Below are 17247 nucleotides of genomic sequence, written 5' to 3' on the forward strand. Positions count from 1 at the left end.
TGGTAGCAGGTAGAAGAGGGCAATTCTCTGATTGTGAGCATAATAATAGCTGTGTTTACTTATAAGAACCTTTCAGGATGCTTTCATGGTCTCTTAAGGAGAGAACATATACATTTATCTTGGAGGAGAGCATGTGTTTCCCAAAACCCATGTTCCCATACTGTTAAGTCCTACACCCCTCTTTCCTGCTGCTTCCCTTTGCTAATAAAATCTCTCTATTGCTCCCAATATAGAGAAGCCAATGAATGTAGGGGTAATAATATAGTTACAATCTGTGTTGATACTGACCTGGCTTGACCTGATGGGCCAAGATGGTATGGGAAACCTCACATACACCCTTTGATATGATTCTGGTTTCCGCTAAACATTTATAAAGTATAGAGGAATCAAATAAGTGAATGTTTCTGCTGTTTTGGACTAACATCCTGTTTCAGATTAACACCAATCCAAGGGACAAAATAAAAAATAGGTTAGAATTTTCATCATCATCATCATAAAGTAAAGGAGAACACATAATTTCATGTTGATGTGAAGTCTAAAGAAAGCAGAAAGCATCAGTCTGAATATCTTTAAGTCTATGGCTTCCTGGGGAGTGAAATCTTTAGGTTTCTGTTTATTCCTTAGTATTGAATAGTGAGATGATAAAACATAAGTTAAGCAAAGATCTTCCTCCCATGCCTTTAGACAAATTGTCAACCAAGTGACCCATGATGTAAATAGAACACGGTACATGTAATCTAATCGGGTTTCCAAGCCATTGGTGTGACCATAAGTCCTCTCTGTTCCTGCAGAAGGAGAAAGGGGACAGAAAAGGACAGAGAGAGAGGAAGTCTAAAAAGTGACTCTTAGGCTTACTGAAATCAGGCCTTTTACATGCGATTTTCAATGTGGATTTTCTGTGAATACTTGATTAAAGAGTTGCTTCACAGAGAAAGAAAATGAAGAAGAAGAAAAAGAATTCCAAATGTCAATTTTAAAGAAGTGATTAGATGATTCTTCATTCTTAATTTATCCTTAAAGCATGTACAAACACATGCCACTAATACAGATCATCTAGAACTGACTTGAAGAACAAAAAGAAAGCATAAGACCAGTGCTTGGGATTCACTTTAAAAGAAAAGGTGTCAGGGTGTCTGGGTGGCTCAGTGTTAAGCATCTGACCCTTAGTTTCAGCTCAGATTAGGATCTCAGAGTTGTAGGCTCAAGCTCTGTATCAGGGCTCTCCACTCAGCAGGGAGTCTGCTTAAGATTGTCTCTCCATCTCCCTCTGCCCGCCCCTCCTCATGTGCACATATGTGTGCACTCACTTGTGTGTCTGCTCTCTCTCTTTCAAATAAATAAATCTTCTAAAAATATATAAATTTATAAAGGAAAGAGTGTCCACTGAAAGATCCTTCTCCACCAACAATAATGTCAACCATGACTGAGAAGACCCACAGCAAAGTCCAACCAACTCAGCTTCAGAAGCCTCCTAAATCAACCTCATCCAGAGTATTGGCTGGAAAAGCACATCCACAGTTCTGCCCACTGTAACCATGGTTGCAACCAGTGGAGTTGGAGGGTGCTAAGGAAAAGGGAACAGACAGCTTGCTGCCAGGTTCTAGGCAGGGGTTGCCAAGAATGAACACACTAAAATTGCCAGAAAATTCCATCCTGCCATAGATTTGGGTGATTTGATGGCAGAACATACAACCTGCACATTTTGAAGGGCTCTGTTTCAAAGCCAGAGAAACTCATGACCATCAGTAACGTGCTTGTCTTCATGTCAATCACAAGGGCAGATCCTGCATTTTCAAGCTGATTGTACTCACTGCTAATGTTGGGGATTTTTTTTGAGTCTCTTAAGAATAGGCATCAGTGAACTTCTTCTGTAAAGGTCAAAGAGTAAATATTTTAGGTTTTGTAGGCCATATGGCCTCTATCACAATTTTTTAACTCTGCTGTTATATCCCAAAAGCAGCCACAAACTATATATAGTTTATATATATATATATATATATAAAACTTATATAACTTATATAAGTTTATATATATAACCTATAGTTACATAACTATAAGTTATATATAGTAACTATATATTATATATATATATATATATATATATATATATATATATATATATATTACTGATGATGACGGGGTTTCAATAAACCCCTTTTTCCAATAATAGACAATGGCCAGATATGACTCACAGGCTGTAGTTTTCTGAGCTTTGCTGTAGACAATAACTTGCAGCTCCAACATGCTCCCGGCATGGCTGATGCATAACTCACAGTGGATGTAGATAGAGATGGACTTCTGTGTTACTATCATGCACTTGCACTTACTCAGATCAACTCTCAATGAAACATTCTGGTATTTTCAAGGTGGCTGCAGATTCTCTGAAATTCTTCTATTGGAAGACTGTAAGATCTCCATCTTCTCCTCTTTAATTGAAACTGTATCTGTGGTTGCATGACCAACAGAATACAGCAAGAAGGGATACTGTACCCCTTTCCAGGCCTTGTGTCTGAAAGACTGGAAGTTTTTAATCCCTGCCCTTTTTTGGAGCATTTATTTGTGGAATCCTCCAGCTGCCATGCTGTGAGGAAGTCCAAATAGTCCCACAGAAGGGCCCTCTTGGAGAGGAACTGAGGCTCCTGGCCAACATCCTCTGCTGGGCTCTTAGCCCAGCCCCTAAAGCACCCTTCATAAGACTCTCTGTATCTTCTGTTACCTGTTGTTCAGATGCCATCTAGTAGAATACTCCAAGGTCTTGGGGAATAACAAAGCCACTAGGTGAAGGAGCCTAGGTCCCTAAGGTACTGAATGGAGCAGAGACATCTCCCCCAACATGCATCCCACCAACCCATTGCCATCAGTCTTCATGGACCATGACAAATCTTTACTTATTGTGCCACTGGGATTTTTGAGATTGTTACATACTCCCAAAGTTGACATACCATAAAGAAGTAGGAAACAAGGAAGGTAGACTGCGGTGGACTAGTGTTACAATAGGATAGCAGGACTCAAGGAAAGGGAAGAATTAGCAGTATTTCCAAAGATAAATCAGTAGAGCTCCATGATTGGCATACACTGGGAATCAGAACCTTCTGGGCTCTAGAACCTAAATGAGAAGTATGAGTTGTTTATTCAGTGAAACCTCCTCAACCATAAAGCTTATTTATACAGGGCTGATCAGATGCACTTAATACATGGGGCTCTTTCCCCAGCTGGTCATGAGGAAGCAAGATTGACAGACAGTGGGCCCTGAGCTATTACTGAGAGCTGTCAACAGCTTCCCCTTTACCCTTCATACACACAAGACCTGAAATTACTAATTACTTCTTTTGCTAAAGAAATGTAATGTCCCAGCATATATGGGAAAATTGTCTGAAAGGACTTACACTTTAGACCTGAGGTTAGAAAACTATGTCCACAGGGCCAAATCCAGCTTGCTGCCTATCTTTGTCTGGTCCGTGAGTTAAGAATAGTTTTCACCTTTGTAAATGGTTGAAAAAAATTCAAAATAAGAAAACTAACCTATGGGCAAATGAAAATTAAATGAAATTCATGTTTTAATGTTCCATGAATAATGGTTTATTGGAACACAAGTATGCTGTACTGTCTGTAGCTGCTTTCTCAAAATGGGAGTCAGGTAGTTGGGATAGAGACCAGATGGCCCACAAAGCCTAAAATATTTACAATCAAGCCCTTTAAAGAAAAAGTTTGTAGGTCCTTGCTTTAGACCATTGTGGTCCATGACTCCTTGATCCTGAATTAATTTACTAGACTGTCCCTTCCTTTAACAAGTTCTGAGGAAAACAGTGCATTTCTGCCATCTTACTAAGGAGGTGGGAGGCAGAATGAAGGAAAGTATCAAAGGTCACACTCCCAGGAAGTGAGTGGGTGAGAGATCTCAGTGTCAAGAGAAGTCATGAGGCACCTAGGAGAAGGATGTCTGGCCCAGTGAAGTAGTCAGTAAACAAAAGGGAAGGAGAAAAGTGGGAAAAAATTTAAAATGCTCCTTGACTTAGTCCCAACTCTCCCAACCTATCAACATATCCGCTGATTTTAATGTATTATTAAAGTAAAACAAACTGATCAAAAGAGTCATTTATAAAGTACTCTTTTATAAAAAGAATTTCTTCAGATTTTATTTATTTGAGAGAGAGAGAGAGAGCAAGAGAGAGCATGAACAGGGGGGAAGGGCAGAGGGAGAGGGAGAAGCAGACTCCCTGCTGAGTAGGGAGCCCTATACAGGATGCCATTCCAGGCAGTTACTTAGCCAACTGAGTCCCCCAGGAACCCTTAAAAAGAATTTTTCAAAGGGCAAACTATGTCATTGTAATAAAATATTTTCCAGATTTGGGAAAAAATTTTCATTCAACGCTAATACAACTTCAAATGACAATTTCCTCAAACCTGCTCTCTTGGTGATGGGGCTGCTGGTTCTGCCTATGTTTGTTTCTGAATTCCTTTCTTACTTGCTGCTTCACGGGGAACACGGTCTCATCCATGAAGTGGAAACAACAGCAAAAAAAAAAAAAAAAAAAAAAAAAACACAGAAACTTCAAAGGATTTCACATTCAGGCCAACTGCATAGCCACATCCCCTAATACCTCCTCAATTTGGCTTTGGTAGTGCCCAGGAGAGCCAGTAAGGGATTAGGAAAAACAGAAATCTTTGTTCATGCTCTGATCGCCAGTCTGACATCAATCCAGAGTTACAGCCTGGATAGTTGCACTCAGGTAGATTAACTTCTAGGAGATTTGTTCTCAGTAATCTTTATTTTCAAATGGTTGGGAAAAGCTTCAAAGCAACAACTACAACTCATAAACTTGTCCTAAAAAATAATAATAATAGTGATTTGGCATCTGTGTGAATTTCAACTGCAAACAGAAACAAGGAAAGAAACCTTTAAACAAAGCCTCTCCCTCTCCTACCTTTTTCCACACATTTCCATGTTCTTTCACACACTTACTGCCCAACTTCTCACTAACTCCCTCATCTCTTTAAAATTCCCCTAATCTTGACGGGATGAGCACTGGGTGTTATTCTGTATGTTGGTAAATTGAACACCAATAAAAATTAATTTATAAAAAAAAATAAAAAAATAAAAAAAAATAAAATTCCCCTAATCTGCAATACTTCCTCTAAGGCAGTCAGTGACCAGACCCTCCTAAGATGTCCTGAGAAGACTGCAAGAAGCATGCTATTATGAAAAATTAAAAAATAAGGGTACCTAGGTGGCTCAGTCGATTAGTGTCTGACTCTTGATTTCAGTGCAGGTTGTGATCTCAGGGTCATGAGAATGAGCCCCATGTAGGGCTTTGCACTCAATGGGAGTCTGCTTGAGGATTCATTCTCTCCCTCTGCGCCTTTCCCCACTCATGCACACTCTCTCTTTCTAAAAATAAATAAATAAATCCTTTTAAAAATTAAAAATTTAATAATCCTTTAAAAACCACCAGTAAACTTAACAAGGAAAAGGGGAAGCACCGCCCTATATGCCATCAGCACTTAAGACCATATCAATGCTGGGCCTAAGCGTGATGAGGCAATGATATGATACTCAAAAACAAAGATGCAAAATATGGTAGTGAACCAACACTTAGGCCTTTAGGACTGGAAACAATGTGAGGCATAATCAAGTTCAGTTAGGTCATCTTTCAGATGAAGAAAGTGGTACAGAGTAATTACCCAAATGAGAAGAGAAAATGTATGATATGGAATTGAAAGTAATCAAAGATCAATAATTTTGACTGCACAGTTATTATCAGCATACTCTTCTACTTACGTAGTGCATAAGCTGAGGGGATATTTAAAGTGTCCTTAGACAAACATTATTCTCATTCATTTGGGGAATACAAACATTAATGAAAGGGAATAAAGGGGAAAGAGAAAATGAGTGAAAATATCAGTGAGGGTGACAAAACATGAGAAACACCTAACTCTGGGAAACAAACAAGGGATAGTGGAAAGGGAGGTGGACGGGGGGTTGAGGTGATTGGGTGATGGGCACTGAGGGAGGCACTTGCGGAATGAGCACTGGGTGTTCTGCTATATGTTGGCAAATTGAACACTCCAATAAATAAATAAATAAATAAATAAATAAATAAATAAATAAATAAATGTCCTTAGGCTGTTGAGTCTCCTCCAGGTGCTATGAAGTTTGATAGAATTTTTTTCTTAGAATGTTCTAAAAGTTCTGGAAGCCCCTATTTAATAAGTTTTCCTTCCCACCACTGAATTCATGAAAAACCAGAGAATTTAAAGTTCTATTCCTTAAGTATACAATATTTTCAGTCTTTCAGACATGTTGAAGATCTGTTAACCACCAACAGATGTGTTATATAATGGTTTTCTTTGGACAAAATTAAAGCTATTCAACCCCACCCCCCAATCCCTCTAGCTGCTTCAAGGTGTCTTGAGTCCAAAGCATAGCTAATTTAGTGCTTGTTCCACTGTGGCTAATTAAAATATGCTTTAGGTAGTTCAGCATATTTTCCCATTTAACTTCCCCCCCTGAGCTGGTCTAGTTCTTTCCTTCCTTCCTTTTATTTCTGTGATTCACCCAAGGATTATGTTATTTTAAAAAGCATGGTGCAAAGAATAATCACTGGCTAACTCTAGTTGGATTGCAATATTAATCCTTAATTTATTCTTCTGAGAAAGTTGTGCTCAAGCATTCATCCTTCCATTTGTCTTCCGTAGAGAGCTAAGTTTTCAGACCAAATGGTGTTAATGGTAGCTTCCCAAATGAAATTCCAGCCTGCTTCCAGACTCAGGCACCGTAGGGATATAGTGGATGAGAAGAAGTTAAATTTGGATTGAATAAGAAGCTTCTGGACATTACTTTCACTAAATAATCATGTAGCAAACCCATCTAATGAAAATCAGATCTCATTCAGAGGAGGGAAATTTGCTTTCCTGAATAAAACTAAATTGGTCCCATAAGATCTATTACCCCAAGAACTAAAGGTCCTGTCTACACAGTACTAAATGAAGTGGTCAATGAATTTAGCCAAAATCCCTAATAAAAACCAAAATATTCTCTTAGAATTCAAATCCTATCAGGGAACTCAGTGGAGAGAGTGACTCATATTTATTAATGGGTTTCAGGCACACTCATCCTTGATCAAATAAATACACTGTTAATCAACAGATATGTTTGAATGCTTACTATGTTCCGTCAGACCTGTGCCAAGTCAGAAAGGAGATCTGGAAGATGTATAAGACTGATGCAAAAGAAACAAGGGTTTCTCATGACTTCTGCTTTCAATTATAGTTATGATGCAACACAACACTTATATGTTTTGAAAATTTGGAGTTTTTCTCTTTTGCTACCAAGAATAAATAAATAAATAATCCAAGTCATCTCCATTTTAGCTACCAGAACTGGGCAAGTTGAACGGCACATGGTAGATCTTAACAAATATCTGTAGCAAGAATAAACAAGTAAATAAATGAATGTTTTCTAAGCATACAGAGTACATTAAGCTGGAAGGTCATAGTAACAAAAACACTCTGTTAAGTGTTAATACATTTGGTATTAGAAGCTGAATCTTCTCCAAAATCCATGTTGTATTCTTCTCCCTGAGAACACAACTAATCCCCACTCTGCAGTCTCCTGTGCAGTGAGACGCGGACCTGTGACGAAATGACGCCAATGCAGGATGCATGCAAGTGGTAGGAGCCACTTCCAAATCTCTCCCAGGAAATCTTCCACACTCCTCCCCTTCCAGATCACTGGATGAGACCACCACACGAGGTTGAAGACCATATGTTTGTGAGAGCAGAGCCTCTGTCAGCCTACACCCCTGAGGGACAGCAAGGACTTTCCCCTAGATCCATTTTTACAGATGAGAAAACTAAGTCACAGAGTAGTTAATCCTAGATAATAAGAGGCCGCAAAGAATCTGACCTGGAACACATTTCTATCTCAACCATTTTATCTTCCTCAAAAACATGTAAAGTGCTTAAAGGAGCTTCTCAATAATTGACCTCTAACCTCTCTCACATGACCATTTTCACAACCTGGAATAAAAGTGATGATCTGGGATGCCTGGGTTGCTCAGGGGTTGAGCGTCTACCTTCAGCTCAGGGCGCAATCCCGCGGTCCCAGGATGGAGTCCCCCATTGGACACCCTGCAGGGATCCTGCTTCTCCCTCTGCCTGTGTCTCTGCCTCTCTCTCTGTGTCTCTCATGAATAAATAAACAAAATCTTTTTTAAAAATAAAATTAAAAAATGAAAGTGATGATCTCTTCCAATATGCCACTCACGGAGTGCCTCCCCTCACCTACTCTCTTACTTCTCTAGATGCCTATCATGAGCGCCACCCACTTGGGGAGTCTATCCCAGTCTGCCATACCTTTCTGTCTTCTGCTGGCTGTTTTGTAGACTTCAAACAATGCCATCCTGCCTGCTCAGTAATGGACTTTGGCAACAAGATGAAGCAGAGATCAAACATTCAGTGTGTCTTCTTCATTTGCAATAAACAAAAAACCATAATTAGACAAATCTTGCATTGCAGAAGGTCAGTAAGAAAACTACTTAAGGTTTTTCTGTTTTGCTATAAAATGTTCATATTAAGATGTTCAGAAATAGAGAAGTAATAACCGTAGAATTCATTTAAAGGTTATATACAATAATGCTCAAATATTTCTGTAACTTACACCAAAGTAATATTTAAGATGACAGGCATAATTTAAGAATCAGAATTGTCTCTTTAATTAACATGTCCAGTTAGTGAAGGTTAAGATTCATTTATTCAATAAAACTCCCCAGGACACAAAGGCTTCTGAGTTGGGGACATGGAACTGAACTTGAGGGGTACCCACAAAGTTGCACAGAACTTTAAAATGGCCTCATACAATGAGAATGTTATCTCTAACGTCTTGATCACACACAATCCACCCAGAGGAGAAATAAATATCTTGCCCTGAAACTTCTTACATGTAGAGTATAGAAATTTCACATACACTTGGAGCAGTCTATGAGGGGTATCATGCATTTCACAAATCAAGTGTGGCTTAAAATCCCAGAGACCACAGCTGGCTCCAGAAAGAAAAGTAGGAAGACAGTTGACCACTGCTTCCAACTCCTGGTTTCTGTATCTTGCTAACCAAAATTAATATATGAAATTTCTGTGGTAATTTTATAAGCCTCATCTTTTCTTGAGGATATCAGAGCTGATGTTCTATCATTTGGGCAAGAGTTTATCACATACTCTGACTTTGGCTTCCATGTTCTCTGGGACACTTGCTGCACCAGTAATAATGGTGCAGAAGTATAGACAAATGGCTACTTCTATCTAAATCTTCTAAATGATACTAGATATCAGTTTTCATAAATTAAATTTTTTAAAGATTTTATTTATTTATTCATGAAAGAGAGAGAGAGAGAGAGAGAGAGAGGCAGAGACACAGGCAGAGGGAGAAGCAGGCTCCATGCAGGGAGCCCAACGTGGGACTTGATCCCGGGTCCCCAGGATCGGGCCCTAGGCTGAAGGCGGCGCTAAACCTCTGAGTCACCCAGGCTGCCCTAAATTAAATTTTTGAATAAAACATCAATTGCTACAAATGTTATATTCATCATATCATTGTTTTACAAAAGTCTTTAGATAAAACAAGAAAAGGTCATAATAAGTTATAGATGGAGTTGTGACACAGGTAATCCAAAATTCAATTTGATACTTGCACTAGAACATATTCTCTACTTGACTCTCAACTATATGTAATAATATGGATAGAGAAATGATCAGAATAATGACTCTTAATTTTTAAATAATTTTATTTGCCACTGTTATGGACTTTTATATATGATTTGGGGCCACTGGGCCATTTCCATAATAAATAAGAAAGAGATATTACAGAGGGCCAAATAAGAGAAGGATGGATCTGATCAGTGCACCCTGTTAGCACATGCCAGTTTTCACTCACTGGTGGAGAAATTAAAAACAGGAAAAATCCAATCCTATGAGCTTTCAATAAAGTTAAATTTATTTAATTTAAAAGACTGCAGCAATGTCCACAATAGCCAAACTGTGGAAGGAGCCTCGGTGTCCATCGAAAGATGAATGGATAAAGAAGATGTGGTTTATGTATACAATGGAATATTACTCAGCCATTAGAAACGACAAATACCCACCATTTGCTTCAACGTGGATGGAACTGGTGGGTATTATGCTGAGTGAAGTAAGTCAATCAGAGAAGGACAAACATTATATGGTCTCATTCATTTGGGGAATATAAATAATAGTGAAAGGGAATAGAAGGGAAGGGAGAAGAAATGGGTAGGAAATATCAGAAAGGGAGACAGAACATGAAGACTCCTAACTCTGGGAAACGAACTAGGGGTAGTAGAAGGGGAGGAGGGTGGGGGGTGAGGGTGAATGGGTGACGGGCACTTAGGGGGGCACTTGACGGGATGAGCACTGGGTGCTATTCTGTATGTTGGCAAATTGAACACCAATAAAAAATAAATTTATTATTTAAAAAAAAGACTGCATACTTTAAGACTATGTCATTTCTATTCTTTTGGTGCATAAATATCCCTTCTTTTATGAAATTATGTAACTATATGGGATAATTCCTAGTATTTTGTCCATAAATGGCAAAGTAAGAAAGCTAACAATTCTATTCTATTCCCCAAAACATGTTTTTAAGATTCTACTGGTCCATGGAATCCAAAGTCTGAAAGATACCTAGCTAGTCCAATCTCCCTGCTGGAACTTGCAGCTTACATATGGTAACAGAAGATGAATGTGAGGTTTCCTTGATGACTTCTAACATGAATGATTTACTCAAGATACCAGAGTTTTTAAGATTAGAAATATTTCCTGAGCATCTTCTGTGTACTCAGTTCAGATCTCAGAATTCCTACAGAAGAGAGAAAGGACTGTCCCTGCCAATGAAGAATTTATAGTCTAGCTGTAAAACAACAAGCACCCATGTGAACTAGAAATAAATCAAGCACGCACATGTGTGCAAACACACACACAGTATGTGCCCTTGCCAAGGGCAAGACTGTGTGGCACAGACTAAGAACAAATGAAATATTGAGAAATAAAAGGTTACTATAGGGAGGAGTAACACAAGAAATAATTCTTGAGCTGGTTGTTTGAGGAAGAAAGGTACCTGTGCTGACTAAAAGGATATAGAGAGCTTTCTGAATAGACAGAAAAGCACTAAGAAGAAATCTTGGAGAAAGTAATGGTACCTGAGGTGTGGAACAAAGCAAAGTGACAGGACTGGCTATCATGAGTCGATCCCAAAAGGCCAGAGGAATTAGGCACCAACCAGCCCTTGATAAAGGCCTAAAATGAGATGCTGCAGAACTTACGTGTTATCTCATGACAAACTAGTGGCTATCATTCTCAATCCAAGTATAAGATCCAACTAAAAACAAAGTAACAAGGAAATGTTAAGAAGAATCCAAAAACTCATCCTCTCCTACCAGAGTCAAACCAAAAATAAACTTTCATCAAAAGTCCTTTGGTCTGTAGATCAATTTAAATTTTTAAAGTTATCAACCCCAGTTATGAGCCTATCACAGCAATTCATGCGAGAGATGAAGCAATTATAGTATAGATTATGCTTCTTCAACAGGAATTTTATCACCAAGGGGATAATAACTGGTTGTTGGCAGGGAAGCAAGGTGTGAAAAAATCTTAGATATTTAATAGTCCAATAATATTTATGATAATAATATTTGTAACAAAATATCATTTCTTAATATTTGGGCTTTGACTTCTCTTATAGGGAGAAATCAAATAAATTTAATTTAATTTAATTTGTTCATTAATCTAAATTCAATTTAGTTTTCTCTTTAAACATGTGGCAATGAGGGATGCCTGGGTGGCTCAATGGTTGAACATCTGCCTTAGGCTCAGGTCGTGATCCCAAGGTCTTGGGATTGAGTCCCACATCAGGCTGCCCAGAGGAAACCTGCTTCCCCCCTCTGCCTATATCTTGGCCTCTCTCTCTGTGTCTCTTATGAATAAATAAGTAAATAATCTTTTTTAAAAAAATTAAAAATAAACATGTGACAATGAAAAAAATCAAGAGACACTGGTGTAGATCTAGAAGAGACTTAGTTTTGTTAAATGATGTTCCTTTAACATATTTAGTAGTGAAGATTGTCTTTAGTGTCTCTGGCTTCCAATTTTAGCATTCTTTTTCCTTTCTGTTCTGCCCCTCAACCCAATTTCTGGTACACGGTCTTTTTGTGCTGAGGAAAATATCTGCCATATCAATTGTCTGTATCTTAGAAAAATTTTAAGGAAGACAAGATATGTCTTCAAAAGACATATCTGACAATTCATACATATCTGAATTTTAACGCTTTTATCAAATTTTGGAATATAAAATATTGCACTATCACATGAGCTCATCCCTACTGGGTTCAAAGCTCTCTTTGTATCAATGCATAAGCATTCTAGACATGCCAGATGGCCCTGCCCTTTCTACAATATTTAGTCCACATTGCCCAAATGCTAATGCCCAAGCAGCTCCAAAGGACTTTATGGCCAACAGGGAATGGACATATTGGCAATGGTCAAAACTTGTTAAACGCTTACTGTGTTCCAGGCACTGTTCACATCACTGCCCATGACCAATTCTATTAATCCCCAAAGATCTCTATGAAACAGGTACTATTATTACCACTCTATTTTATAAATGAGAAATATAAAGCAAGAAAGGTTGGCTTACACACCAGGTCACACATCCAGCAAGTGCCAGAGCCAAGGTTTAAATCCTGCTATATTGACAGGAGAGCCTTCTCCCTGAAGCACTACATGAAACTACCTTGGAAACTGTCTCAGAGCAAGGACTATGGGCCTAGCAGATCTGCAGTCAAATCTTGTCTCTATCATTTCCCACCTGATGACCTTGAACTAATTACCCAGCTTCTCTGAGCCTTGGTTTCTACAATTTGCTCATCACATGGTGTTATCATATGATATAAATAAGATCATGCCTGGCTGAACAAATCTGAACTTAAAAAGTAATCAGGATAAATATTGTCAAGATGTCAGTTCTTCTAACTTTGATCTGCAGATTCAGTCAAAATCCCAAGTTATTTTTTGGATATCAACAAACTTATTATAAAGTTTATATGGAGAGGCAAAAGACTCAGAACACCCAATGCAATACTGAAGGAAAAGAAGACTGGCACTACCCAACTTCAAGACTTTCTATGAAGCTACAATAATCAAGATAGTCTGGTATAGGTGAGAGAACAGACACATTGATCAATGGAGTAGAATAGGAAGCCCAGAAATAGACCCACATAAATATAGTCAACTGATCCCTGACAAAGGAAGAAAGGCAATATAATGGAGAAAGGATAGTCTTTTCAACAAATGGTGTTGGAACAACTGGACATATACAGGCAAAAAAATGAATCTAGACACAGATTCTATACCCTTCACAAAATTAATTCAAATCAGATCATAGACCTAAATGTAACACAGAACTATAAAACTCCTAGAAGACAACAAAGAAGAAAATCTAAATTACCATGTGTATGGTGATCACTTCTTAGATATACCACTTACATCATGAAAGAAAAAACTGATAAGCTGGACTTCATTAAAATTAAAAACTTCTGCTTTGCAAAAGACATCATCAAGAGAATAAAAAGACATGCCACTCTCTGGGAGAAAATGTTTGCAAAAAACATATCTATATGATAAAGGACTGCTATCTAAAATATACAAAAAATTCTTAAAACTTGCCAATAAGAAAATGAATAATCTGACTTTTAAAATGGGTTAAAGGGATCTCTGGGTGGCGCAGCGGTTTGGCGCCTGCCTTTGGCCCAGGGCGCGATCCTGGAAACCCGGAATCGAATCCCACGTCGGGCTCCCGGTGCATGGAGCCTGCTTCTCCCTCTGCCTGTGTCTCTGCCTCTCTCTCTCTCTCTCTCTGTGTGTGACTATCATAAATAAATAAAATTTTTTTAAAATAAATAAATAAATAAATAAAACAAAATGGGTTAAAGACCTAAACAAACACCAACCCAAAGAAGATATGCAGCTGGCAAATAAGCAGATGAAATGATTCTCAAGATCAAATGTCATTAGAGAATTGCATATTAAAACAACAATGGGGGGTGCCTGGGTGGCTCAATCAGTTAAGGATCTGACTCATAATTTCAGCTCAGGTCATGATCTCAGGGTCTTGAGATCAAGCCCTGTGTTGGGCTCCATGTTCAGTGGGGAGTCGGCTTGGGATTCTCTCTCTCCCTCTTCCTCTGCCACACCCCCACCAGTGCACTGTAGATCTCTCTCACAAATAAATAAATAAATCTTAAAAGGAAAAGAAGAAACAACAATAAGATACCTCTACATACCTATTAAAATGGCCAAAATCCAGAGCACTGACAACAGCAAATACTGGCAGGGATATGGAACAACAAGAGCTCTCATTCATTCCTGGTGGGAATACAAAAAGGTACAGTCACTCTGGGAGACAGTTTGGCTAAACATACTTTTCCCATACAATCTAGCAATCACACTCCTTGGTATTTACCCAAAGAACTCGAAAATTTATTTTTTAAATTTTATGAAAATTTGTTCTACAAAAAGCCACACTAGGATAATTACCTTTAGCTTTACCATAATTTCCAAAATTTAGAAGCATCCAAGATTTCCAACAGTAGGTAAATGGGTGAATAAATTGTAGTACATTCAGACAATGGATTATCATTCATCTCTTTAAAAAAAACTAAGCAATTAAGCCATGAAAAGGGGCAGAGGAGCTCCTGGGTGTTTCAGTGGTTAAACATCTGCCTTCAGCTCAGGTCATGATCCTGGGGTCCTGGGGATACCCGCAGGGAGCCTGCTTCTCTATCTGCCTATGTCTCAGCCTCTCTCTCTATGTCTCTCATGAGTAAATAAATAAAATCTTTTAAAAAAAAAAAAGGTTGTGGCAGAAAATTAGATGCATATTACTAAATGGAAAAAAAAAAACAAAACAACCTGAAAAGGCTACAATATGATTACAAATATATGACCTTCTGGAAAAAGCAAAGCTATGGAGAAAGTAAAAGGATCAGTGATTGCCAAGGGTCAGGAGAGATGGACAGGTGAATAAGCAGAGAGGAGAAGATTTTCAGGGTGGTGAAACTATCTGCATGATGCCACAATGATGACTTTATGTCATTATACATTTGTCCAAACCCACAAAATGTACAACACCAAGAGTGAACCCTTACATAAACTATGGACTCTGGGTGACAATGATGAGTCAATGTAGGTTCTCAGTTGCAAAAAAAAAAAAAAAATGTACCACTCTGGTGCTACATATTGATAGTGAGGGAGGTTGAAGGTGGCAATATACAGGAAATTTTTGTATTTCTATTCAATTTTACTGTAAACTCAAAATTCTTCTAAAAATAGTCTATTTTAAAAGGAGGGAAATCAGAATCAGCTTAGAGATAAAAACTAGAAAGACAGAAGGAGAAGATTCTTCTCTGTTAATCTTCTGAGCCCAAGAGTCCAGCAAAGTACTTAAGGAACAGATAATAGAAAGATAAAAACTGAAGCTAGGTTGCTAGGAGCCACCCAGACACGTGCAGAGAAGAAAACTGACTCTGTGTCTGGGCTGACCAGATGTGCTTGGGACTGAGACTACTGAGACCTCTCCTTCCTGGCCTGAGTCCCATTGCAGAACAAGTCCTTCTCCAGGGCAAGGTCCCTACCTCTCCCCCTTACTACAGCTTCCTGAATATATGAGAAGATCGAAAAGGGTACTAGTTAAACTCTTGTTGAATTCCTATAACAATATCAGAAACAATGTACATCACTTCAACACAGATAAATGACTACAAACCACCGAGGGATGAATGTTCTAAAAGAGCCAGGAACCAGGAAGCAGAGCTTCCTTGGATTTGGAATCAAAGCCAAGCTAAAAGGTATTCTCACCTGGTAGCCTCAAGCATATCACATGATTAGAGGTGCTGCCAAAAACCTGGATAAAAAAAAAAAAAAAACCCAAAACAAAAAATAAATAAATGGGAAGAGAGTGGGGGAAAAAAACAGAATTTTTCCCCAGGACCACAGTAGAGGCATTTATTAGCCACAGCCACCCTAGGGTACCTTAGAAACAAAAGGTCGCCATCCAAATGCAAAAGAACTTCTTTCCCTTGCTGTGACTGCATTTCATAATTCTTGCACTTCCTAACGTGGAGCAGCTCCATCTATGAGATCATTTGTTTTCCCAAGAACTCAGTTACAGAGCTTGCCAATCATTCAAATCACAGGCACTGGCCAGGAAAACTGTGTGAGGAAAGAAAAGCATTAAGCCCCTTACTGCTCCTCTCTTAGGTCAGCCAGAGCATTAGAATCCCATACAATTGTCTTTTCAAAAAGAAAAAAAAAAAAAAAAAAACCCTATTCTTACAAAGATAACAAGTTCCAAATGTTGTCTTTTCTTAAAGGTATGTTTGTTTCAAATCATATGTTTTTAATATATGAACAGCCTGAGTTATAATTATTCCAATTCTATACACTTTACAAAAGCCAAGAGATAACATGCAGAAGTGATGAATGTGTTATTGGTGATATATAGAATCAATCTGTTGATTCAAGACATAAACAGAGTCACAAGGAAACAGAAGAAATGGTGAACAACACATCCAATTTGCATTATGCCTGCTCCTAGTTCAGACCAGTTTCAAGCCCTTCATTTGAACAGCAATGATCCCTGCTTTGTGAAAAGACTCTGGTGTTAGTCATTTATACCCTAGTGTGAATTTGAGTTACTCAGCCTCCATGCTCTATTTGCATTTGATATCGTACTTATAATTGGGAAATAAAAGGTTTTATCTGGTTTTTAAGGGAATTTGAAACCCCAATGAATAGATGAAATAGATGTGGAAAAAAAGGGGGGGCTGGGAAATCAGAATATGTTTAAGAAAAAAGGATTTACTAAGTGTTTTTAATTGCATACTATTTATACTAAGTGGCTTTTTAGACTTATAATCAGAGGATCTATTGAGGATTTGTTTCTTTTGTCAAGGGTCATCCAGCATCTGGTATCAAAAAGGGGATTTCATTTGTTTTGTTCTTGGTAAGTATGTCATTTTTCAATGCATATTTTTAAATGCAGAAACTAAAACAGAGAGATTGGGAAGACCTAGACTTACCTGATTTCACCACTGAGGTCTATGTCATTTCACTAATCACTAGATACAAAGTTACAGAACACATGAACTAGTGGATTTAGTGAAGTGCTATAAACAATTAGAATATCTT

General features: G+C 38.2%; 1 long non-coding RNA gene across 5 annotated transcripts in view; it reads right to left on the reverse strand.

Annotated features, from left to right (window-relative positions):
- The window catches only part of LOC129513156 (uncharacterized), a 281878-nt gene that overhangs the window by 109053 nt on the left and 155578 nt on the right, over positions 1 to 17247 (reverse strand). For all 5 annotated transcript variants that reach the window (XR_008665145.1, XR_008665146.1, XR_008665149.1 and 2 more), the window contains 4 exons: positions 16090 to 16269; positions 15916 to 15961; positions 14343 to 14424; positions 8356 to 8466 (listed from right to left, as the gene is read on the reverse strand). This is a non-coding gene — a long non-coding RNA (uncharacterized LOC129513156). The remainder of the gene's footprint in view (positions 1 to 8355; positions 8467 to 14342; positions 14425 to 15915; positions 15962 to 16089; positions 16270 to 17247) is intronic.

Source organism: Nyctereutes procyonoides, unplaced genomic scaffold, assembly GCF_905146905.1.
Source record: "Nyctereutes procyonoides isolate TBG_1078 unplaced genomic scaffold, NYPRO_anot_genome, whole genome shotgun sequence".
NCBI lineage: Eukaryota > Metazoa > Chordata > Mammalia > Carnivora > Canidae > Nyctereutes > Nyctereutes procyonoides.